The sequence below is a fragment of the Anser brachyrhynchus genome (assembly GCF_964034855.1).
Source record: "Anser brachyrhynchus genome assembly, chromosome: 11".
NCBI lineage: Eukaryota > Metazoa > Chordata > Aves > Anseriformes > Anatidae > Anser > Anser brachyrhynchus.
Window position 1 is genome coordinate 17586426 of NC_137706.1, and position 25770 is coordinate 17612195.

The window sequence follows — 25770 nt, forward strand, 5'->3', positions numbered from 1 at the left end:
ATTTTTGTATCTGTTGCATTCTCTCTCTCCTTTGCACACCCTTTTCCCAAGATAGATGGCTGTATTAATGGCAGAGCCATAAGATACGCAGTTCCAGATATTTCTCTGAGACTAGGCCAGACTTCATCTGATGGTAGCTTATGTAGTCCACCACTATTATACCTTTTGTGTAACTTGCCTCTAAAACCTTTCAAAATATTATATATCTTCAGAAAATCTGAATAGTATGAAGAGGCTGTCTATTACATGCCCAAGGCTGTTCCTACAGATATTACCCAAGTTTCAGAATAGGCATCATGCTTGATGAGAAGCATGACACTAGTAATGATCTTGCCTTTCCATTTAAAACAAGACAAAACATCAGAAAATTTAGCTACCAAAATAAATAAATAAATAAATAAATAAATAAATTGGATTTATAGATACATTCACTAGATCTTCAAATAAATTATGATGGATAGCTGGCAACTAAGATAAATTAGCATCCTGTCAGCCCTGAATAACAGCTTTCATCCAGGTCTGTATTACTCTCCACTCTGTGTCTGGTACAGTTGGGTAAGCTGTTTGGAGATACCAAGGCATTTCTTTTATGTGCGTAACTCACAGCATTCTCTGATGTTTTCATGCACAGACAACAGTTACTAAATCTTGTCATAGGAGTTTACGTCTAAAAGTACCGAAAGTTCTACTTCCTGGTGAAATAGAAGGTTTGAGATTTGTGGTGAGGTTGCCTATTTCAGAACTGGATTTATTAGTATAGAACACCAGATGGAGAAGATGGTAAAATATCTGTGACTGCAAGTTATGAAGGAGTGGTGGAGCAGTTATGAATGGATGGAACTTCAGTACACAGAAAACAAATAGAACTAATATTTTTTTTCAGGTGAATAATCAAGACATTCATGCTTTTTGTATATATGTCTGGTTTCAAAATTTTTCAAAGGTCTTTGGCAGAGCTCTTTAATTTTTTTGGTCAGTTCTAAACTCGCTGGTATACAAAAGTAACTGGAGAATTGTCTCCTGTGGGATGACAATTGAATGAATCCAAGGGATAAATTTGGCATTGGTCCTCGTGTGTAAAGTGAATAGCACTCTTCATTCATCTGACAACCTATGGACCTAACCATACTATCACAGGTGTCAGTAAAATAATGATTAGGCACAGAAGACTATGTATTTCATTCAGCCTGTAAGTAGCACAAAGCTCCTAACTGTCCTGTCAGCATGTTGCCTCGTATGGCCTCGCCCCACTTAGAATCTGTTGTTTCCTCTAAGAGGTTCTTAGATGGCAGAATAACTGCATGTAATTAAGAAAAAAAAAAGTAGGATTTACAAAATAAGTCTTGTTAGTGAGACTCTCTAACCTGGCATAAGCTTATTTAAAGTGAGCAGTGGTAGTAGAAAACATGTAAGCTAAAAGAATGGAAAACAAAACAGGACAATGGAAGGAAGAGGGAATTCAATAATATTAAAATAAAAAGACTCTGCACTGGGCAAGTTTTCCCCAGATTGCCTGCCTTTAATATTAAATTACTGTTTTCTGGCAGGATCATCTGCAAAACTCTGATTTTGTTTCTTCTTCTGTTCATAGTCTGATAATTGAGGCTGAATTCCCTTGTCTTTAATATGCCATATATTCTCCACCTGGCAAAGGACTCAGACAGATACGGATAAATACCCTGTAGACATACAGACAGAGAAACTGCTGTAATTGCTTTCATAATGACTCTCAGACATCAAAGGAAGGCAAATAATGGTATTTAACACTGTTTCCATTCTTTAGCTGAAATGTAATTTTATAGAGTTATTGTCAGGCAGTACAGTGAATGTACAAGTGCAACTGTCATAGTCTACTCATATTAATTAGTTGCCCACAAGAGGTCCAGGATAGTAATGGCAAAGTTCTCCTTATTTCAGATGGTCTGATATTCAGACAGAACCATAAGTACAATAGCTTGATTAACATAGTTGCTTAGATCAGGTTTTCCCTAGGAGTATGTCAATTGGCATTTTGAAGAATCAATTAATTAGCACTCCAAATAATCCATTCTTGGGTTAATGAAAGTATTTTGTACAGCTGCAAAAACTTACATGAAATAAAATCCAAGCCTTTCCAAAGTGCTAAGGTGGAAGACATGTAATTTGGAGAATCCTGTGCACTCGATGGACAATTTCATAATAAAAAGTTACTACAAGAAATTCAGTTGAACAGAGCTTATCCAACAGTTGAACTTGTTTTAATTTGTTTATCTTCCAGAGGAGAAGGGTATTCCGGGGCATATAACAGTGGAATAGAAATTAGAACTTTACTATGCAATAATATGATTAAAATACAAGGTTAATTAGGGTAACAAAATATCAACATTTTGCCTAGTATTACTTACCACTTACGGAAGTTAGATCTCTTGGAGATAATTTAGTTGATTTAGACTCCGCAAAGCTTTACTCATATAAATAGTTAGTCTAAACCCATGTGATTACTTACACTGAGGTCACTAAATTTTTGTTGGTAGCCCAGAAGGCTTTCAAAATTAATGGAAGTGTTTACCCGAGGAAAGTTCTTCATGGAAGGGGATTTTCAGAAATAGGCTTTTGCTTTCAAGTCCCCTGGCACAGAGAAACTTAGGATTTGAATCCTGTACAGATAGAAATTGAAAATTGGAGGGAAGATTTTTTTTTTAAATGAAATTACAAAAACAAAAAATACTGTAGAAATAAAGCATTTTTAGAAAGACACTTGATTTTCATTGCGGCATGTTATGCAGTGTTTTAAATTTTACACGTTATCTGTCACATGCTTCTCTTTTTGAAGTTAATTTATCACTTTTAATCTTTTTGTTCTTATTCGTGATGTGCCAAGGTAGAGTGCTAACATGAAAATGCAAACTAATTTTCTATCAGGCTGGCTGTATGAAAATCCAGACTTAAACCACCCGAGGCATCATGCTTTCTGAAAATCAAGGTATATTGCCACACCAAAAAGCTAGCTAATCTTAATAAGCCACTAAATATCATTCCATAAAATATTGAAGCATAAATACTAGAACATGCCTACACTATTTATGCTAATTCTAGAAATGATCTTGTTTTCCTCATTGTCCCTAGTTCTTGATCTCTTGCTTTTTTAGACAATTTTTTGACTTGTTTACCTTTTCCTTCTTCCTGTCTTGTCTTCTGTCTGGTGGGAGCCAACAGAATACTTCTTTCTCATACAGAAAAGCCTTTCAGAAAGAAACTTTCTGTTTCTACAGAAAGAAACCTTTCATCTATTCAAGAGCAAAAATATTGAGAGAATTAAGTTATTCCTGTACTTGAAGACAAGGCTGTTAGGATCAGCTTTAGTCCTTTTATTTTTCAAGGCCATATACTGTTTTTTCTCCTACTAGCAGAATAAGGAATGACTCTACTGAAAGATCTGGAGCTATGCTGATGTGAAACTGGGCACAGATTCACATCAGAGTAATTATCTACTTGCATTTGGGAACTCCAGTTATACTTTGAGCTGAGCATGGTCAGACTGTTGTGTTCTGTAAATGCCTGGGTCTGCCAGTTTTGCTCATTAAAAGGGAATTTAATTTAAGCTCCTGAAGAAGATTTGGAAGTAAATAAAATACCTCAACAACATGTCATCACGTGACTTCACTAGTTATGAATAAAAACTTCAAATCTCAAAGCCAAGAGTTTTTCCAGGTTGCTGAGAGTTGTTTCTCTAAACCCATGTAATCAATGTTACTGATTGTAACAATGTTACGGTCACACTATGGTTACTGCATTAGTTTAGAAGACGTTGGTACAGAATATGGTGCGTAGGTTGTTGTGGTGTGAACGCTGTGGTGAGGCGTACAATCAGAAGAGCTGGGTGTTTGATAGCTCTTGTAGCTTCCAGAATTAGGTGAATCTCATTAGAAGTTAATGATTACTGCAAGGGGGGAAAAAAACAAGTAAAGTTGAAATTTCAGTGGACTCATTCCCCCTCTGCCAATGGAGGATCTATCTGTCTTCTGGTTTTAACAGATTTGTAGCTCAAATAGCTGCTGCAAACTTAGGTTGGATTTTACTATTTGCTAAACAGTGTTTTATGGTGAGTTGTTCAGTTAAACTAGCTCATTTAAGCACATTCAGTGAGAATGTCATTTGGTATCATTGAGTTATTTCAAAAAGCTGAAATACCGCTAGATAAAGCTCTATCTATATTCTAAACAAAACTTACAAGGTTGCGGTGATCTGAAATAGATAAAAAGGAAGGTGGCATTGTGATAAAGGTGATAGAATGGGCCTCAGTGGAGCTGGATTCATTTCTGACCTGCAAGAGTTCTTCTGCATGTGTCACCATGACTCAGCTTACCATCTTTAAAATAAAAATAATGCTTTTTGAAGTCGTCACTTAAAGTATGTTATTTTCTACACGGACAATTTCTCTTGAAAGCGTACATGTGAATCTGGTGATTTAGATGTGTGTATAAAAAAAAAAAACAACAGGATTTTTGGAGCTTCAATTGTACTGAGAGAAAGATCACTGGTATTCCGTAAATCATTTAGCTGTACACTAAATAAAACTAAAGATAATGTAATTTCATTTACACATTCACCCCTCTTTCCATGGAGGGAATGTGAGGCTAAACAGTGTTGTACAGGTAATTCAAAGTGGCCTTGTTTTAGTGGTTTTAATTCTAAGTAAAGTTTAAATAGACCCATGTTGGAAATGCAGCTTATTTTCCAGCTTTCCAGAAAAGCTGTTATGTTAGTAATGTTCTAAATCTTCCTTGTACTGGAGCCAGTGCTTCAGAAACTGGTTAAGGTCTATTTATCCCACATTTGTTGGTCCCTTTTGTTTTAAATGCCTCTAAAGAAGCAAATGTAAAGTTAGTTGTCAGAGCTTATTATGGACTAACGCCAGAAGTGAGATCTTCCTTATTTTGCTAATCAGCTTCCTCCATATCTGCATGCTCATTTTCTGATATCTGATGAGGCGACAAGGTCATTGGACGTACAAGTACTTATTTAAAAACCGACATGAGAGTGAGATAGAGGTTAGTTGGGTCTATCAGAGCTGTCAATCAATTAATGAAAATTATTGAGCAAGGACACCGTGGGGGAAGCGAACAGAAGGAATGAAAATGACCATGGAGATGCAACATAGGGAAAATGACAGAACTGACTAAATGTGCTCACGTGAGTACTAAAACCAGACATGCTCACATAGCAAATTAAAGACAGCGCCAGGAGAGAATATATGCCATTATATGGACCGAAAGACTGACAGATTACTTCAGCCTTTTGTCCAAAAGCACACCAAATGCTGCATTTGCTAAGTGAAGAATAAAGTTGAGCAGTACCCAATGCATTCTGAATGGCTTTTGTTAAGGTTCCACAGACTTGCTGCAAATTTGTAGCATGTGAAAATGGAATGTCTAGGGCTAGGCTAGAGTTTGCTGCTAAGGTCTGGAATTTGAAATTAGTCAAGGGGGTATAGAATAGATTCCTACCTGTAAATAAACTGCAGATATAAATAGCAAAATAGGGCAGCACTGACAGAGCCTCACAAAAGCTCACTTAAAAGCTGCACTATCACTACAGTACATGGTGTACTGGCACAAGACAAGAGTATACTGTTTATCAGTACAAAAAAGAAATAATTTATAACTTGATCCTTGGGGGGAAAATGGAGAAATAAAAAATAGACAAAAAAAAGAAACAAGAGAGGAGAAAAATTGCCAATATGTTTGTGTGAATGAAAGATAGTGAGGGGAAAAATGAAAAGAGAGCGAAGTCAGAAGCAGGGAGATACTGACACCAAATCTCTGCAAAGCGTTCAAAATTCTCCAGCTGCCACGCTTTTAATTTGCTACCATTCTAATTAAAATGCAAATTAAATTTATAATTAGCATCAGCGCTTTCTAAAGAAACCTCCTTGTGTGCAGCACAAACATATGGGACGATGGTATAGTGTAAAGTTTGTAAAAACAGAAGGAGAGGCACAAATGGAAGGACAGAAATGTTGCAACCAAATAAGTTTCTGAGTAGGAGGGGGTAGGGGAGAAATGAGGAGACAGGGCAGATTTTAAGGGATGGAACTGGGTAAGTGTCCCGGTGTAACAAAGAGATTGCTGAATATGAAAGATCTGTCGGGGAGTTACTTTTTGTTGAATCAGGTGTCAGAGGTCATGCTGCATGTCATTGGTGTTGTATAGAGCATGCCAAAAAGGCATAAAGGGTCACAGCTTCTAATCAAAAAGTCCATGACCAAAAATGAACCGCTGCTTGCTTCCAGATAATTAATTTAAAAATTGATGGGAAACAAAGTACTAAAATCACATCATGATTTGAGCACATATACCATTTTAAAGCTTGCCAGTTCCCATGTGAGACTTGAAACAGAACAGTCAGAGTCAATGACATGGAACTTGCAAAATCTTTGTGCCTTAATTTATCTGTGTAAGTCTGGTGAAATTACATTGTATATGAAGCTTTTATTAAAATTAATAAATTTGACTTTATAGCTGATTGTGGCTTAAAAGCTAGAAGAAATTAGAAAATACTCAACACTTAGGTGTTGAAACCAATTGCTCTGGTTAAATATGTGTCAGCATTTACAGAACTGAGTTTTAGTGGGAACACCAGTTGTTTGTATATATTCACAATTGTCCCTTTAAGATTTGCATGTAAAACTTGCACCACGAATGCCCTTGCAACGCCCAATCGAAGAGGAGAAATGCCGTCATGTGATATACCAGACATCACCACTGAGACAGTATCCCAAATTAAAACGTTAATTAGAACAAACCATGGCATACACACTGTATTTTTTATGACTACTATTATTATTCCATTTGTAGAAAGCTTGTGGCTATTTCATGATGCAGCAAAAGCAGCTGCATTAATCTGATAAATGATTTTTTGCAAATTTTTCCTTCATCTCTACTGAGAATGCAGTTGGGTGCTAGTGCTGTTCTGTTTCTACATTCATTGTATATTAAGCAGCTGATGTGGTATTAAAGGTTTGATAAAACTACTAAGGAAAAAATTGGTTTCATTATAATATGTGTGTATATATATATATATAATATGTATATATATATATAATATGTATATATATATAAAATATAATATTCAATATAATAAAAAGTGTTTGGTTGTAGGGGTGTCTTTGAGTTCTCAGGGGAAGGGACGGGGATGAAACAGGTCTGATTTCAAAAGCAGTATTTATTTATTTGTCGACTAAGGATCCTTGCAAAAGCTTGAGTGCTTTTAATATTCTGGGAACTCTGCTTTATCTGTTAGCCAGGCTCTTCATCATATATTTTAAAATTTGAGTGTAACAGGGATGAATATTTCATAGCTGTGTGTTAAGCTGTTTCTAAACTGATGTAAAGCAGGATCGTAGGAATATTTTTATAAGTCATAAAGTCAATTAAAAATGATAAGCTTATAATATTGTCATTGTGATAGTACAAAAATCCTTTTTGCATATGCTGTCTTGGGCATGCAGACAAATTGTGGCAAAACAAGTTTTGCTGTTGAAACTCACTAGCATGTTTTTAGTTTAGTTTTAAGGAGGAGAGAGTGAGGTGATATGTTCCAATGTCCAGGCTGGTGCATGTTGGCAGAGAGAAGTCTGTTGGCATTAGCGAACTCAGTTGCACTAGCTGTGGCTTAGACTCTTTATCTTTTAATAAGGATCAAAAAACCACACCATTATCCCCTCCTATTTTAATTAATATTTTAAAGTGTATCTAACAGTAATTGAACGTGTAATGTCTGTTAAAAGTATGCCTTTGTTCTGCAAGGTAACATATATCCTGCATGCAAACATGCAGCAGCTCCGTTCTTTATTCACCATTGGCTCAATTTTCGGAAGTTCTAATCACTTGCAACTCCCACTGACTCTGTTGAAAATCTTATTGATTAGCTCTGAAAATCTGGCTGTGGATCCCAATGTCCATATGGATGATATCATTAAATCCTCTTCCATATCAACATATGTCTATCAAAAAAGCTAAGGAATTGTGATCAACTGAAATAAGGGAGAGGGCACTATATAAAATAGTGATTAGAAAGAATTCATAGTGGTATGAAGTTTCTGGGAGAAAAAGTTATTTTGGACTTTGTGGATTACAAAGACTGTATGGAAACTAAAACGTTCTAAATACTGATTGTCCCACACCTGTTTTTCAGAAGTAGACAAGTCTGACTCTGTGCCACTCTGTGGAACTTGTGTTGCACTACTGTATGAGTGTATCACCATTACTACTAGTCTGCACAGTCTAGAGGCTTGCTTTCTTTATGCTGCTCCTGCATGTAGCCCCAATGACTGCAGAACTACTTGTAAAGACAGGGTGAAGCCAGGTGTTCAAAAAATATTGTAGAATTAGCTAAACAAAACTTGTCTGAGCATGGGACCTGATGCCAGGGTAGAGAGCATGTCCTCTAACCTACAGTTAAGCAATTATTTGAGAGACTTAGCAGCAAAATTTCCTTTTGCTCTGTGATCACTACAGATGGGTAAAAATTTGCATAGAGAAGCTCTGCCTACCTCAGAGGTGAATTGTGGAAATAACATTTTTTTTTTTTTTTTTTACTGTGGATCCAAGTTAAGATAAGTGATATATCCAAGAAACAATATTTCTGCAGCTCTGCAAAATTGTAAGTTAACAAGATCCTGCACTTTGGAATGAACTTTGGCCTGCATTGTGCAACTTTGCAAACATATTGAAAATAACTCATTCATTTTATAGAAACTGACAACATGCAATTATATGAGGCTTTTTCTAACAGCAAAACACCAGCACCATGATTTAGGAAGTATTGTCTTCTTCACAGGATTTAAGTTCCGGGTATTTGAGAAGGAAGGCAATGAGCCTAAGTCAAGTCTTCTGTTCAACAGACAAAGGGTGGAAACCAAAAAGGCATAAAAGGATTGCTTTGTGCAATTTTTAATTGTTGTCCTTTTCTTATTCAGTAAATGAAGTCACCTTTGTCGTGGTTTCATGAACCGCTGGGTAATCAAAATTATTATGCTGCCACCTGTTGTCCGTTAATTATTCTGAGAAGATACTCATAAATCATAACACTGGACAATAAATCAAACTGTCAGGGCCTGGGTCAAAGGTTATGCATGAAAAGTTATAGGTCACCAACAGGGTGTGAAAGATCAGGGTTGGGGAGCATCACTCATTGTCAAGTAACGTTGGGAGAAGTGCCACTGGAACAAAAGAAAAACTAAAGTACAGAAGAATTCAGGCCCAAAGATAGGCTCCAAGCTCAGGCACAAAAGGAATCAAATTGACATGTCATTACACTGCACATCTGACAACCAGCAAGATTGTCTAGCAATGCCCTGACTCAAATACTTTTGTCTCAACTGATCCTTGTTGCAAGTCAAGGCTTCTTTTGAAATGTTTCATGTATCTGGGCCAGATTCTGCTCCTGCAGAAGTCAATGAGTGTCTTGCCCTCTGTGTATTTCGAATTGAAAGGAGTGTTAACTTTTTGCACTCACTGAAGAGCTTGAGACATTCTGTACTTGCCAGGGCTAAAATTCCTGAGGCTCTTCTCAAGTCTGAGTGATCGGGTAACCAGGGTTTATCTTATTTGGGAAGAATTAATTCTCTGGCAGAAAAGTAAATCCAGTGTTACAAAAGAGTTCTCGTTCCAACCTGCAGTCAAGTGTCCACACCTCTCTGGGAAGGCATAAGCAGATCTACCTTTCCTTAAGCCAAGAGAGCAGGCTTCATGCTGCTTCAGACCATCACATTCTTGGCAGAAGTAATGCCAGGGTCACCTCTCCTGCTGGATCTGTCCTTATGTCAGGAGAACAGCCTTCTGAGGAAAGATAAAGGAATGCATACCATCTGATGTAGTTTCCCCGAGCTAATTCTTTTCCTCCTGTTCTTCCAGCCCTGTGTATGGGGGAGGCAGTCCCATTCCCCATGATATTGGCAGTATAGATGCATTTCAGATGGAAGCAACAGAGACTAAACAGTGAGTGAGTGAAGTGGGTTTTCTCTGCAACTTCTCTTGTCACCTGTCTCATCAGGTGTTTTCAATGTCTAGATCCATCAGCCTCACCCTGTGCTTAACCCAGGTGGTAAGGGAAAGTGCATCTCTTCTCTTGGAGCTGAGGTGCGATGGCATTCTTGAAGTTCAGGTCTGTGCTTTCCTAGTTACAGACATGGAAATCAGGTCTTCCTGGAGGGGAATTATCATTGGATGTCTTTGACTTGGATTCTGGAGCAATGGGTGAGTTCAGTCCTTTTTTTACATTAAAAATGAGAGGTTTCAGCAAAGGTGCTTTGCATGCTAGCACACTCTGAAGCTATGTCCAATGGTGTGTGTTTGCTCTTAAAAACTTGAGATTCAGTTCATATCCTTCAACTTATTTATTTGAATCACATGTATTTAAAATAATTACTTGAAAGCAAATGTTCATTGATAGGAAATCACTGACTTGACTGGGATTTAATCTCTTTCTGAGCTCAAAACTGGGTGAATGTTTTTCTTGTCATTCTGGAGAGGTCACTGAAGAATTGAGACGGGTCTTACCTAAATAGAGAAAAACTTGCTTGTAAATTAGAAGCAACCAAGGTTTTGATTAGATCTGTTCATTTCCCTTTGGTACTAGTTCCTGAACACTTACATAAGTGGAGTTCAAAGAAATGGCCATAAGCAGTGATTTTTTTTGAAGACTTTTAGAAGGTTGCAGAATTCACTGATGATGAATAAATTTACAGTGTAAAACTTTCAAACTATTAAAATCACTTGGTGCTTTGCCTTTGTTTCACTCTGATTTTTTATTTGTGGGAAAGTAAATTAATGGTTTTAAATTTTATAAAGAGCAATGTTTTTTCCCCTTCTGAAACACAGAAAAATCTTAAGAAATCATGAAGTCCACTGGAAATGTGGCTGTATCTTTATTGGATGCATGGGTGGTGCATAGTATTAAAAACTCTGAAATTAAATTTTATCTGCTATGTCTTCAGAGAAACAAAGACTTGTGACTTAACAGTAAATATCACAGCTCCACTCCTAACATTTTATTGCTCAGTACCTGCCATGGATGCTTTGAGAAAAAAACAATGTAGTCTACCAACTAGCAAATTTATTTGAAGATCTGTAATTCGAGTAAATACTTAAAACCTGTGATAAGTTCACAGATGTTCCCCCAAAAGGAGAAACTTTACAATGCTCAGTTTGTTATAAGTTTTATTTATTAGTTGAATATCTTGAAAAACCAAGAACTGTGTCTATGGGGACAACCCAACATGTCAACTGTGAGCCTGGGGTGGTGCATTTGTTGCCAAACTCTTAAAGCTTTCGTACCGTTCTTCACTATCATACTTGATTTCCTAGTAATCTTGTGTGAATAAAATGAGGGCCTGCCTGCAGAAGTTTTGTTTGTGCAAGTCTTGTTGTTTTAACACCATGAAGAATAACTGCTAAGTAATCTTTCTATCTTCTAATGAGTGGAAACAACACCGAAATGTTAGGTGATTCTTCTTATTTTATCACTTTGGCAGGATCCTGAATATCATTTGATGAAATTTAATATGCATGTTAGATGTTCATGCAGTGCAGGAAAACAGCCAGTGAATAACTTAGCATTTGTAGGAACTCAAGCTCTCTGCTGCTAGGCAGAAATCTGCAGACTGACTTCCAGACAGCTTTATAGGAGGAGAGAGCATAATTGGCTTCTGTGGAGGGGCTGGAAGAGGGCAGACCAGACTCCAAACCATGAGCAATGCATCAGGCATGCAGATGTGCTGTACCTCAGGGTTCAGTTGAAAGCATCCCAGTGGTGCCTCTTGGCCTGTGAACCTTTCCACACTTGGATTTCTCGGGGTGCACGGGACCACAAAACAAATCTTAAAATTATTATTCCGTATCTTTTGGTTTTGAACAATTATCATATGAATGTGTGAACTCTGCGCGCAGAATGAGAAAGCTGAGTGAAGGTCCTTGGTCATCAAAATAGCTGTCAACTTTCTGTTCCAAAAATGAGATTTCACTTCTTGCATTTAGCTTTCTTGTTATTCATACAGGTAATTATTATTATTATTTTATTAACTTGCATTGGTATTAATGAACAATGTAGACACCTACTGTATTTTCATTTAACATAAAAGCAATTTCGGGCAACTCAGTGAAGGTCAAGGAATAGTAACCAGTACTTTGATATGAAGCATTTCAGGATATAAGTAACTCAACCCCAGAACTTTTGCTTGAGCTCTTCAAGCCAGATTCTGCAGTGTTCCTGTGGCACTTTGTCAGAAAAAGGCAACTATACTTTGGAATAGTTGTATCATTTTTTGGTGATATTTGTGATCAAAAGGGTTTGAAATTAAAACTTTGCAAAAGTTGTTAGTAAAATGACATTTAATTTTGATAGAGAGGCAATGAGGCAGAACATTTTGCATGTTTGCAAAATAAGTTTCATTTTGATGCGTTTGGCATTACTGATTATATTAATTAACTTAACAGTAAGTGTGAAGATTATTTATGATGCATTAAAAATGATTGGATCTTAATTGCTTCCCTGTAAGAACAAGGAATTTGAATTTCTGGTTGTAGACAACTCCACTGTTAGACTTCTCAGTGACTATTTTTAACTGATGTCCTCTAAAAGCAAAGTAATTGAAATAAAACTAACCTATACTACTGAAATTGGTAACTGGATTGGTATCATTAGCTGAAACTTAACAGAACAAACCACACTGTGCTTGAGAAGTTTGTTACTTCATCAAGACCCCATTTTTTAAAGATCCATATTTGATACCCAGAAATGAGTAGGGAAGAGCTTGCAGTCAAACTCAAGAATTGGGTTCCTTCCCAGAGATCGGTTACTTCATGTGAGTGCCCCACTCTGTTACTAGCTATGATATCAGTTGTTGGAAATTTGATTCCACACCCAAATGTTAATGACCTCACTTTCTTTAATAGTATGTTTGTCTTTATACAGTAAACCTTGTGTAAGATGAAGCTTTTTTGATGTCCTGTTGTACCGTCTGTTACATCAAAGTGAAAGTGTTCCTTTTTAATACATGGAAAAAGGACTGAAATTAGTTAATTTAGTTTTCAGCTACCTTGATCAAAACTTAGTTCTGCACCTAGCATGAAGCAGATGCTACTGTAGACCTAAACTGAGAACAATCCATATCCTAAGCAATGGCTTGACAAACAGAGGTGTTTCAGATCATAATTATTATAACCACAAAAAGCAGGTTTGTTGATACCTTTTTATCCTTAATATATTTTAAATTGTTTAGTTGATAGCATACTTGGTATGAGAGCATGTGTAATATCTGTTTGATAAGTGTCTTCTCACACCCCGAGGTCTTTCATAGGCAATTTGCATTCTACAATGAGAGAAATCAGCTGGAGAGGGTTTATTGTTTTGTATAATAGAAAGGAGTGTGAAAATATTCCAGCCTTGCAGATGGTGTTGCTCGTTAGCCCTGAACATACACACACAGAAATATTGTTTCACTTTAAAAAATGGGGCCTCCTTCACACAATATATTTATGGAGGGGAATTCATAATTTGGTTGTAGTGTAAACATTAGTTCTTCTTGAAAGGAAGACTAATGGGATAAAGTCCTGCTTTGAGTTTCAGTATACTGGCTGGTTTAGAGATGACATGAAGGAAACGCTTCCTGTCTTTGCTGTTGTCTGAATACAGAGCCCTAGTTGTCTACATTAAAATTTGCTTTTCTACAGAAAGATGAATCTCAACCTTTTCACATATCAAAACAGATTTTATATGCTGTTAAAACTTTGAACATATAGACAAAGTTTGGCTGATGCAAGTGCTAGTCTAAAATCTGACAAGTTTCACATGTCAAAAACTGAAGATGCTGAATGATGAGTGTGGTGTGAGAGTCAAAGACCCTATGAAGTCATTCCAGTATATTCAAGGTTTGTGAGGTGGAAGGGTTCTCTATGACTTTCATGGCCTTTGGATTAGGTCCTAAAAATTTTACTTTGCTTAAGTCGGAGACTGAATTGAAACTTTAATTACTCCACCTGCAGCTGTCAGTAAGAACACAGAAATAGCTTAGCTTTATTGATGGGAGGACACAGTGCTAAGGTGATTTTAAACACAGAAGAGTGTTCAAAATGATACAAAATAAAAATTAAAACTTTGTTCTCGTGCCTGAACTGTAGAAGGAAAAAAAAGTTAAGAACCTCCTAACTGTTAATGCTGCAATGGATACTGGAGGTATTTCACCTGGAAGTTCTAGTTGATTCCAAATACTCTGGTACTGCAGGAGGCTGCAGACAAAGGTGACTCTTACTTTCTGGTGCTCTCTGTTTTGAACAGCACTATAAATTTTGTAAGACCATTTCCTTTCTGGTATTATACCAATGCCTGTGACTTTTTTTTTTTGTCCAAGATAGTCGTTATTCCCAGAAGTTGTACATCGCAAAACAATCAGTTGCATAAAATGACAGAAATGAAGGATGTTTGATTAAATTACTCCTAGTTAAGCAACTGTTTTTGTATTGTTATGATAATTGATAATATTCAGTACCTAACCTGGGTTCACAGTGCTGTCATTTGCAAATCTGGTCCCAAGTCTGCACTCAGAAAGTGTTGTGGGGAATCTCACCGGGACTGAGGATGGCCATAATCTCTTCACGCTTGCTGTATCTCTGACCCTTTCTGCTTCTTCAGTGAAAAGGAGAGTTTGCGGATATGGGTGCATGTGTCTATAAATTCCATACTGAGTAATTGGAGGTGGACAGATATGGTAGGAATAAGCATAATAAAAGAATTGAAAGAAAGAATCTTCCTTTCTTCATAGCCCTGTAGGTCTTCAGTGTGCTCTGTTGAATATCACCTACTTGTCAAAACCTGCCATAACACAAGGAATTAAAAGCAATCAGTCTTGCAATACATGCAAATTGGAATGAAATACAGATTTCTAGACTAGGTAAATAAAGGGAAAATTCCTCCAAATGGTGGTGCCCTTTTTAAATTTAGACATTGAAAAAATATTACAGAATTACAGCTACTCGATATCAATTGCATTATAACATTGCATGAAATATAGGCATATTTTGAAAACAGTATCAAGAAGTAACATAAATGACTCCGATACTTCACAGAATTGTGCATATAGTTATCTAATTTGTGTTTTTTATAAAACTGCATTTCATGGGTGGTGCTGTGAATTGTTTATGTCAATTAAGTATAGTTCTTAAGAGACTTGAGTGTAGAGGGTATCAAGCACTTGCACTGTAAAAAAAATAAAATAAAAATGCAGCTCATGTGAGAGGTTTTTGGCCTTTGATTATACCTATCAAACCATATGCTTTCTTTTTTTCTTATGCTTTGCATGATGCTGATAGCTTTATGCAAGGCAGTTCCACTCCTTTTTAATGTCCAGCTTTTAATATTTTGGAATTGCTTTCTGTAGCGGCAATGTCCTTTCCCCAGCTTATCCATATTTTTATTTAGTTTCATCTATGGGCAAATCTCTTCTGGACTGCTCTTATCGGCTATTGAAGTTCCTTTTTTTTTTATTCAATGAAGGTTTTACATATTAAGTCAGCATTAGCCTACTGCTACTTCAGAAATAAGCCTGTAGTTCCAAAAGCCCCTTTATAACTTAATTTCTGTTCCATCTTTTGGCACTCTGAATGAAAGCACTGTCAGCAAATCTGGTGAAGTGAGTACTAAATACTTGCAGAACCCCACAGAAAGACTCAAAGTCAGGGCTGAGGTGTGACACTGCAGTATGGGAGAAATTGCTCCATCCTGTAGTACTGTGTGTATGGTGTGGTGATTTTTCCTATAAATATCTGGCTTACTTCACTGGTGGAAGCAGGAGATAGAGCTAGATAGGCTTACAGCTGTTCCAATTGCATATTCCTATGGAAAAGTCGCTCTGCTTAATAACCTCCAATGGCCAGTGGTTCATCAAGGTATTGATTTTAAAGCTTTATTGATTGTTTATAAAACACTGCACAGCCACTTTCCAAGCTATTTAAGTGATTTGTTTGTCCTGTATATTTTACAGTGACGAGACTATTGAAAATCCCTGTGCAGATTCACTCAGACCATTACACATTATTAGTTTTCTCTTGCAGAATTTCCCCTCCTCCAGGGATTCTGAATGTGAAGCACCTTGCTATTGCAAGGTCTTGTACGGGGTGTTTGTTTTATATATGCTCATAACAGGGTAATTATATTGCTACCTGAAACACTTTGGCATGCATGCAAGGAGAGGGGTCTATGTAATAGTGATTGATAGTTTGAGTTTAAAAATAGTTATGGTGCATTAAAATTATAGTAACATTTATTACTTTCTACATGGCTACAGGCATTGAGATTACAGTCCAGGCTTACAGAGCTATCATAAGTCTTCAGATTGCAGCGAGCACAATGGGTGATCTTCTCCTTGTGTTTCTCTTTGCACCTGTTTTTACCAGGTGGACTGCCCACTTAGCAGCCAGCTTATTCTTTGCTTTTAATAGCAACCAGCTAATTACAAACAAAAATCAAGGAAGAAAGTCTCCTAAGTTTATTCTAAAAATACATGTATAGGGATTTTAAAGCTTCCTACATCTCAATGTTCAAAACCTTTAGGGAGCCTTGAAAGCTCACGTCAGGATTGCCTCCCACCCCGCAATGCTGGCATAAAAAGCAGGACAGACTTAGTTTTATGCAGGTGGTTTTGGAATTTTGTTTTAGGGTTCTTTTTAGCTTTTTGATACATTTGGATCACACTTCTTTATTTTATAATTCTGAATGAAAGCCAATATACTACTGTGTCCAGATGATTAAAAGTTTCAGAATTTGTGCTACTGGGTGCATGCATGCCTACCATCCCAGAACTGCAGATCCTGCTATGTATCCTTGCTATGTATAATGAATTAAGCTAATGAACCCAGCTGATGACTGACTGTGTCAAAAATGACATCAGATATTGAGGCAAATGAAAGATGCTCTTTTGCAGTAAATATGTAAATTCTCATCCAAAAGTAATCCTCTTCTGTCACTGTTATGTTTAGATTTCATGCTATAACATTGATCATAACAGGGTCCCAAAGGAATGGGTTAAAAAAGCTGATTTTTATTTTGTACTGTGCTCTTTCAGATTCGTGTTACGATATAAACCAATACTGCCCTTAAAATTCTGGGGGATAAATATCGTCCAGTGAAAACAGAATAATTTGTTTGCAAACTTTCAGTGACTAATGTGATATATATTGTACTCTACAATACTTACACATTCCACAGTCCTAGGTATCTGCAGGTTAGACCTAAGGGATACACTTCAGAAAAGTTACATAAACAACTCTGAACCCTCAGCTGAGAAAATGTATACTTTGAACATGTTGAAACTATCCATATTAAGTCAGTTTAGCACTTTGATTAAAGAGTTTAATCAATCACCATCCTAAGCTGTTTATTAATCACTTTATCAAGCAGTTGATGCATTGCTGGTTTTAATAGAATCCATTTATTTTGATTTCTACCTACTTCATCTTTCCAAAGGGCTTTCTGAATCAGCTGTGATAAAAAAGAAAAAAAAAAAAGCTTGGTTACATCTAAACGCTGGAAGGTAAGAGCCCAGACCTCCCTTGCACATACTTCATTATCAACATTCTACACTGACTTAACCAATTTATTAAGGGTAAAAGGAAAAAGAAACAAAAACAAACAAACAAAAAAAAACCTGTTTGGAGTGAGTCTTCTGGTGAACAACACGGTTTAGCTCAGATAAACAGAGGCCATTCGTTTGCTTTCACACCTGACAACCTCATGATATACGATCCTAATAAGATTAATCTCCTACCTCCCCCCCATACCAACACTTTTGTTTTGTTTAGTGGCCTGACTTCATGATCTTCTCTAATTCCCCTCAATGGGCACTTCTAATGCCCTTGGTTTTGGTTGGTGGTTAGAAGTAAAACAAACAAACAATCAATCCCCCACCCCACTTACAAGGACTTTCTCATTCCAAGGAAACAAGTTTAATATAAAGAGATACAGAGTGAGCACAGGAATATTTGTTACAAAGTGGAACATGCATAGAACAAATTCCTCTTTTATGCAATTTGCCTTGAAAAGCATTAAGCATGTGGATAATCCATATCATCAAATACATACTTGGTAAATTGTGCAGAGGGGAAACAAATAAACTCTGAACAAACGAAAGCACCAAATGAGAAATCTGCAACTTGGGTCACAGCTGACTTCTATTTTACTGCCTTTCATGAGGTTTCACTTAACTCTTTTGCTTTATATGATCTCTGAACTTTAGAAATCTAGGGGGGAAGTAATTGAACAGCTTTGCCCAACTTGCTTTCGGTACAATGCATTAATGTGTGGCTTTGAAATATGACAGACATTAGCACCTACACAAACTTTCTATTTCTAGCATGTCTAGTTTTATCAGCAATATGTTTCATGCTATATTACCAAAAACAAAAGTTTTTTTTTCTTTTTTAAAAGTTTGTCCAATAAAAGTGATGGGGTTCTTTAGAAATATGAATTCTTTGGCAGGAATGTGAAAGTACACATCTAGTTCAAAATTCCACTGTGTTATTTATCTCCTATACTCAGTAAGATGATACAGTAGGACAATCCTGAAGTCCAAAATCTTATAATGAATGTTATCATTTTGAATTCCAGTGAAGATTGCCAGGCATTGATTATTTTTAATATGGGCTTAATTATATCAAATGAAAGGTATGTATTCATTCTGTGTTGAGACCAAGTCTCCCTTTTCTAATTAATCTGATAATGTATATTTCATGTGTTTTCACAGTAGGCTGTTACTCTTCTAGCTGTACGTTACAGGATCTTATAGAACCTCTTGTAAAAGCAGATCTGCTGTGCAAAGGGTCTGCTGCAGAAAAACTAGTCCTGGTCCCACTGAAGTCAGTGGGAGCATTGCAATCCCCAGACAGCAGTGGTTGGGGACCTGTCACTGCCTTGCAGAGAAACAGGCACTGATGAGATTCTTCAATAATTCTTTGTTTCGTGAATAAAAATATTTAATTTTACAGGCTGCCATTAACTCTAAAGTAACAGTGATATGCTGGAAGTGACCTGCAGAGATGTCAAAACAGTGACTTATGGCAGCATTAAATCTCTGTGCTGGTGCATGCACTAGGTTAGAGCTCAGTTCTCACACAGGATCCAGCTGGCTATCAAGCGAGACAGCACGGTCACCGAGCTGCCTTGCAGTAGTTCCAGAAATATTAATTACGGCTGTAAACAGCGCTGCAAAATTAGGGATATTGTGGCCTCCCTGGGCATTGGATCGGCAGCCCAGCTGTGAAAACCACTTCCAGTCAGCTATCAATTGAGATGGAATGGCCATACAGCTGAATTGCAGTGATTCCAAAAATGTTAATTAAGAATGGGCTGCTGCTGCGAAGCGGCAGCTTTGTAGCCCTTTTGAAGCTGTATCGCAGTTATGAGTGCTGTGGCATTGTACTGGTGAAACTAGTAGGCATCTTCCTTGCATCACCCACAAAAATCAACTGCTAATGAGCTGAAATCAGATCATCTTCAGGGCCTGAACTGGCAATTCAGATGTCAATCCCAGTGCCATCAGTTCCTCTTTTTCCATGGCAGTACTGTACAACTTCATGCAACTTCTACTTTCAGCAAATGGGGTGTTGCTTAAGGACCAAGCTGAAGCATTGGGACTTTATCCTGGTTTTACTTTCCGTTTTGAGTCCCCAATTCTTCAGTCTGCTAACACCTCTTGGCAGTAACTGTATTCTGTTATAGCACCACATTGCTGGCATTGAGGTACAGAAGAGTTTCTCACTGTTGTCTGAACCTTTTCATTAAGAGAAAATATTTCAGCAGTACTATCTGCCTGGGCTGCTATTCAGTTCTTGAGCAAAGGAGAGCTTTTTACTAATTTTTGAAATAGAGGCCACTTAATAAACTTGAACATGTTTTTTGTTATTTATAATGGTTAGCATAGGAAATGTATTTGTAAACAAATATGTTTAAATTTACTCTTACAAATCTTTGGATAATTTATTAATGAATTTGTTGAAGTACAGATGAGACTTTCATGTGTGAAATATGACCAGCCAAGCACTGTAACCACTCTCTGAAAATACTTTAAATCATGAATTTAGCCTAATCCATTTGAGGATGTGTTAAATACTATTTATGGAGAGAGAGCGTGATCTAGTGAGAGGGGAAAAAAAATCTGAAGTAGAAGTTTCAGTTCTGTTCATGCTTTGCTTTCTTCCTATTCTCTGCCTTGAGAGAAGTCATGTCACATCTCTTTGCCTTTCTTTCTGTCTGCCATTTCTATCTAGACATGGTTATTTCACAGCAAGGAATTTCTCTTTATATATTCGCTAATTTATTGACATGATACTGTCGAAATTTTGGCTAAGGTAAGATTGTATTTTATACGCTGAATGCTTACATTGTGCTCTGTATCAGCTCATCACTTAAACGTTCAAGTGTTTAAGTTTAGTGTGGTGATAATACTGGCTGTCATACATGTGGTATTTTCTAACTTTATAAGTTTGGCTCCAAAAAATTAGCATAAATATTTGAGTTTCAGTAAGAGTCAAAATAAAATCAAGAAGGCTAAATAGTCACAGGGATCCTTGGACAAAAAAAGTACATTTTTTTTCCACCACTTGTTCCTACCAGAAAAGAGTATGTCAATGAACCTTTGGGGAATGTCCTGAAATGAGATTTTCCTGAAAAATTGCTGATAGTTCCAGTTGAATGAAGCCAGAATGAGCCAGTTGTAAGATCTCTGGGGCGGTATAGGATTACGGATTTTTTTTGTTTTGTTTTGCCCTTTTCACTTTTGGACAGGCTGTACGTAAATTCTTTGCACAAGTCTAACAGGGCTTATATGCAACAGATGGTAAGAACAGAAATAACTGCTCAGTAGTAGGTTTTAAACTGGTACTTAGGTGGGTTTATAGAAGATAGCGGTGGAACAATAGGATAATTTTACTTAATGAGATAATTTTTAGAAGGAAGGAGTAAGTTATTTGGAGGTTAATTGTAGAAAAAGTTACCATCATCAGCTGATCTGTAGTAACTGAGCATGTGGCATACTGGTAGTCTGGGGTGAATGCTAAATATTTAAAGCAGTTTAGGCCATGCTTCTTCAAATCAAGCCAGCTGGAATATATTTGTATTTGCCTGGACCTTGAAGACTGTGTGGAAAGTTGCCACAGGTGAGACGTACTGAAACATGCTGGTGCACCTGTCCTTTGGGGTGGGGCTTGTGCACCTGAACCCTCAGTGAAAATTTAGGGCTGTGCTATGGAAGAAAACAAAGCTGTAACAAAATAGCCCTATTTTCAGTTGGAGGGCAAAAAAAAAAAAAAAGGCTCTGAGAAGGAAAACCATACAAGCAAGAAATCTCTCTCATCTTTATTTTCTTTCAATGATGAAGAAAAAATGGCATTAGTAACTCATTTGGAATTTGTGCAGCGGATTTTTTAGTAGCATCATGTTTTCAATACTTCCACTGATTTTCAAATTAATGCGTGAAAAGTTAGGAGCATGTGGCTGTCTCGTACTTCTGGAGGGTGATAGCAAAGCCTTAGCTTTGGCAGATAATGAGTTCTCTGCAAGGAACTTATATGAAAGTGTAAGTTTCAGCGAGGACAAAACAAGTTTTCAGGTGAAATTTCAGCGAACACCCTGAACATAAAAATGTCCTGAAGGGATGCATGTTTACTAGCTTTGTTAAAAGCCTTTTAACATAGGGTAAAGTATTTAGCATTTGGTTGTCTGGCCCACTGTGGCTGCCTTAGCCAAGGAGAAGCTATTCCTAGAGCTCCTGATGGTGATAGCTCACTGTAGATTTATAGAAACAGCTACTCATTTTCTCAAAAAATTGTTTCAAAAGATAGTAGATGTGGTAAGTAGTAATAGACAACCTTAAATATGGCTTTTTATCTGTATGGATGCCATTGCACATTCAAATTCTGTGTTGTGCTTTGCACCAAATACAGCCTTACACAAATCACGTCTGCGTACCTTCTCTTCCAAATAGAAATGACAGCTTGTGGATATAATGGTACAGATAATTTTCTTCTTAAATACCAACATGTTTTGAAATGACTCTCAGCTTACAAAGAAGTTTCAGTATGGAGAGTATTTTTCAGTGCTAACTACTGTTCATAATTATTCAATTCATTGCTAATTATTGGCTGTATTGTTATTAGTGATTGCATGTAATTACTGCATTAGATAGCATCAGTGAGAAAACAATGTATATTAAAAAGTTTACCATTCTTAAAAAGTAACTTGTTTGGCCTAAAGTGGGTTGAATTCTGTTGATTTTTTTTTTTTTTTGATTAATAACTGTAAAAGTTGGTGGGGGCAAATAGTAGTTGTTCTTGACTTGAACTAGTAGAAAAATAATTTTGAATATTATTATTTTCCCTTTTTATAATCATCTAAATTTTAAAATTCTTTGATATACATACTCAAAAAACCCTGACATAACTAATAAAGAAAATGATCATGACAATTTCAAAATTGGAGGGGGAGAAAGGACCAATTTCACAGAAACTCCACCTACATGGTTTTCTCAGCAGGCACTACAACAGTCTTAACAAGTAAAGTGCAAAATGGAAACATGACATCATTAAAATAGTCTAATTAGCTTGTAATTTGTTCCAGAAAAGTATCTGGTTACCAACTAATTGATGTAAACTGACTAACCCTTTCTCCAACATCCCATTCGCCACTTTTTTTTTTTCTTTCCATAGAATATGGTAAGGGTCAAGACTCTGTTGTGCTACACACCGTGCAAACACAAATCAAAAAGACAATCCATACCCCAAAGAGCTTACAACTTAACGTTTAGCTGGGGAGGTGATAACTGCACACACAAAAAGACTTCAGAATGAATAGCTTCATACCAGTTAGCATTTTTGGCAATGGTCTTACCCTAGCAGCAACTGGACAGTTCTCAGGTCTTTTCAGACCTTTAAAAATATTTGAAGACATATAATGAGTTGTCTCTGTAGATGTGTGACAGTGGAAAGGTGCTTGTCTGAAAAATGTAACGGGTGTGCAGTGGAAGCCAGTGTTACTGGCTCCTTAGAGATGAGGTTCATCATCCTGACAAAGAGTTGATCGGTAGCATGGGTGTAATCTCTGAAGGGCCTTGAAGCGAAGACAAGTAGCTTATGTTTAATGCAGTTTGACAGGGGAGGGCAGCAGAGGGATGTAAAGAGAGAGGTGATATGGCCAAAGCAATGGGCCAGGAAAAGGGATCTTTATGGAAATATTCTGAAAATGAATGGTTGCATTTGTCAAAGCTGGAGAGAAAGGTGTTTCCTTAATGATGATGCAAGGTGATGATGCTTTTAGCCAGAATAGACAAGGCTGTGTTTTTAAGAAGCACTTAGGACAAGGTTGTCTTCAAAGGTAGAGGCTGGGTTATACGTCTGAGGAATAGACAAGATAGCAGTCCTCCTCATGGTGACTGAAAGAGGTAGTGTTGGGGGAGCAGAGGAGGACACTTGGTGCTCTGTTTGTTCCACTGAACTTGATCTGGCTCACAGATTTGTGAGGTGCTGAGCACAGAGTTGACTTGGATGGGAGGCACATCTGGAGGAAGTGTAGAATTGCATATCATCAGTGTACAGATGGCAGTTGAATTTCTCAGCTGAGATGGCCCAGAGGTGAGGGTCGGAGGGAGAAAAATGGGTCTAACTGAGACGACTCAGCAGAAAGTTGAGTGGTGTTGAGATCTTCTAGAAGGTGAGAGGAGAGCATGGTAGCTCAATATCATGACAGTCAAACAATGGCAAACTTTAAAGAAGGACATCATGGGAAATCGTGTCAAAAGGACTTTGGCATAACGAGAAAGGTATTGTTGGAGCTTTGACTACGAAGAGGTCACCAGAGGCTCTGGTGAGAACTGTGTCAATTGACAGTAACGGGCAGAAATTAGATTAGGAACAGTTTAGGACAAAATGGAAGGAGAACAACTGACAGCAGCTATAAACAGCTTGTACAATGAAAATGAGAGAAAGCGGCGATTGGAGAGACAGGAGTGGGCTAAAGTGTGTATGTTTTCGCTTTTAGATGAGAGACACTACAGCATGCCCATATTGCGATGGGAAGATTAAGAGCAGTAGAAAGTCTGACAACTCTGATGGAGTTTCTCAGAGTTTAATCTGATAGGGGAAACTCAGTGCAGCTTCAATATATCTGGCCCTTGCATTAAAATAGCTGCAGGCAGCACATGTTTTTCTGTGTGATTTAGAATGTACTTAGTGTTGTACAAAGCAATAACTGTAAGATTCATGTGTCCTGTTATTTTCTTCTGGTTATGTTGTAAGCAAGCAGGGCGTATGTATGGCACACCTTGGTAGTACAGGAGTAAATCCCCTCCCTTTCATCCTAATTAACACTGAATCATTTGCATATGAGTGGTCTTTAGGTGCTGTACAGATATCATTTTGGCATTTCTTTCTATAAACAGTTTTAAAAAAAATGCATTTTGAGTTTTTTCTGTAAATGAGCTTCTCTCTTTTCCATGGAGGAAGCTCCCTGTGACAAAATAAAATTCCATACTTTTATGAGAACTAAAAGTTTGTTTAAACATCTCAGTTCAGCCGCTTCCATGATGGGAAGTGCTGAAACACTTGCCTTTTTCTGCTTTTCATCATACTTTGAATTTAAAAAGTTTTCTTTGATTTCTCCCTTACTATTTTTTCCCAAACACAGATTTTAAATGAAACATTTTGTCTTCTTTGAGTTTTCTCTCTTTATGCGTTTATTTTTATTTTTTCTGACTAGCTCTCCATGTTACCTGTATGCATTTCGGGTTTACAAAGTTTGAATGGTGATGCACAAAACAACAGCCAGGGGATCTAGATTCATCTCCATGAGCCAGAGGTTACATGCATAAATTCATGTCCATCATGCTGTGAATAAATTCTTTTGTTTATGCAACAGTCTGTGCAACCACAACACACTTGCAGCTGAGCACCAGTTGGTTTACAGTTTTCTGTGCCATTCTCACTTCTGGGTGGGGGGTTGAGTGCGCTGAACCCCACAGCTGGTAAAAACCAGTCCAGTGCGAGTTTATTTGCATCTGAAAAAAATTGGTTCCAAGGGCGCTGTGGTTTGGCTTGCACTTGCATATGTAGGTTGCTAAGCACAGCCCTTGTGTGCACACTTATCGAGCACTATTGCTTGGTCTTGAGAGTGACAAAACGCAGGGAGACTTCTGCTGAAACCAACGGAAAGATTTGCATTGACGTCTTAATGGCACCATTCCTAAACTTTAGAGGGTTTCTGCACGTACGTTTTCAACACAGGCATGCATGCATAAATGGAGGTTTCTCTGTTTTTTGGTTAGAATTTGATGTGTTTTCTTGCAGGCAAGAATGACATTTCTCTCATGATGAGTGAAGGAAAGAATGGCAAGAGGTGTGATCTTCCTTCTCTTTGTGCTGGCTTCACTGAGGCTCACTCAGTGAATGAATTGGTGTTGCTTCTGATTTTCAGAAATACAAGTGAGAAGGTAGTCATTTTAGAGGGGAGAATATAGATGTACCTCTACTTCATAGAGTAAGAACTGTTTTGGTAGAATTGTTTTTAATCCAGAGCCACTTTTTTCCACTTTAAGCAGTGGGGAGGCACCGTTGAGCAGCCACCTAGGGAGGTCTGCAGATCGAGAGGCAGAAAGTGGCTTCTTGTGGGGGGTCCAAGGTGTGCGTCTGGTTTCCCCCACAGTCTTGCCTTCCTTGCCAAAACACAAAAGGCCATAACCGAGCCCATCTCTTG

General features: G+C 37.4%; 1 long non-coding RNA gene across 4 annotated transcripts in view; it reads left to right on the forward strand.

The window, feature by feature from the left end:
- LOC308200849 overlaps positions 1-25770 on the forward strand; it is a 550918-nt gene that overhangs the window by 141566 nt on the left and 383582 nt on the right. Inside the window, exon 1 of one of the 4 annotated variants that reach the window (XR_013955869.1) lies at positions 10224-10238. The exons of the other annotated variants lie outside the window; for them this stretch is intronic. This is a non-coding gene — a long non-coding RNA (uncharacterized lncRNA). Of the gene's footprint in view, positions 1-10223; positions 10239-25770 lie in introns of those variants that run through there. 4 annotated transcript variants of the gene reach the window in all.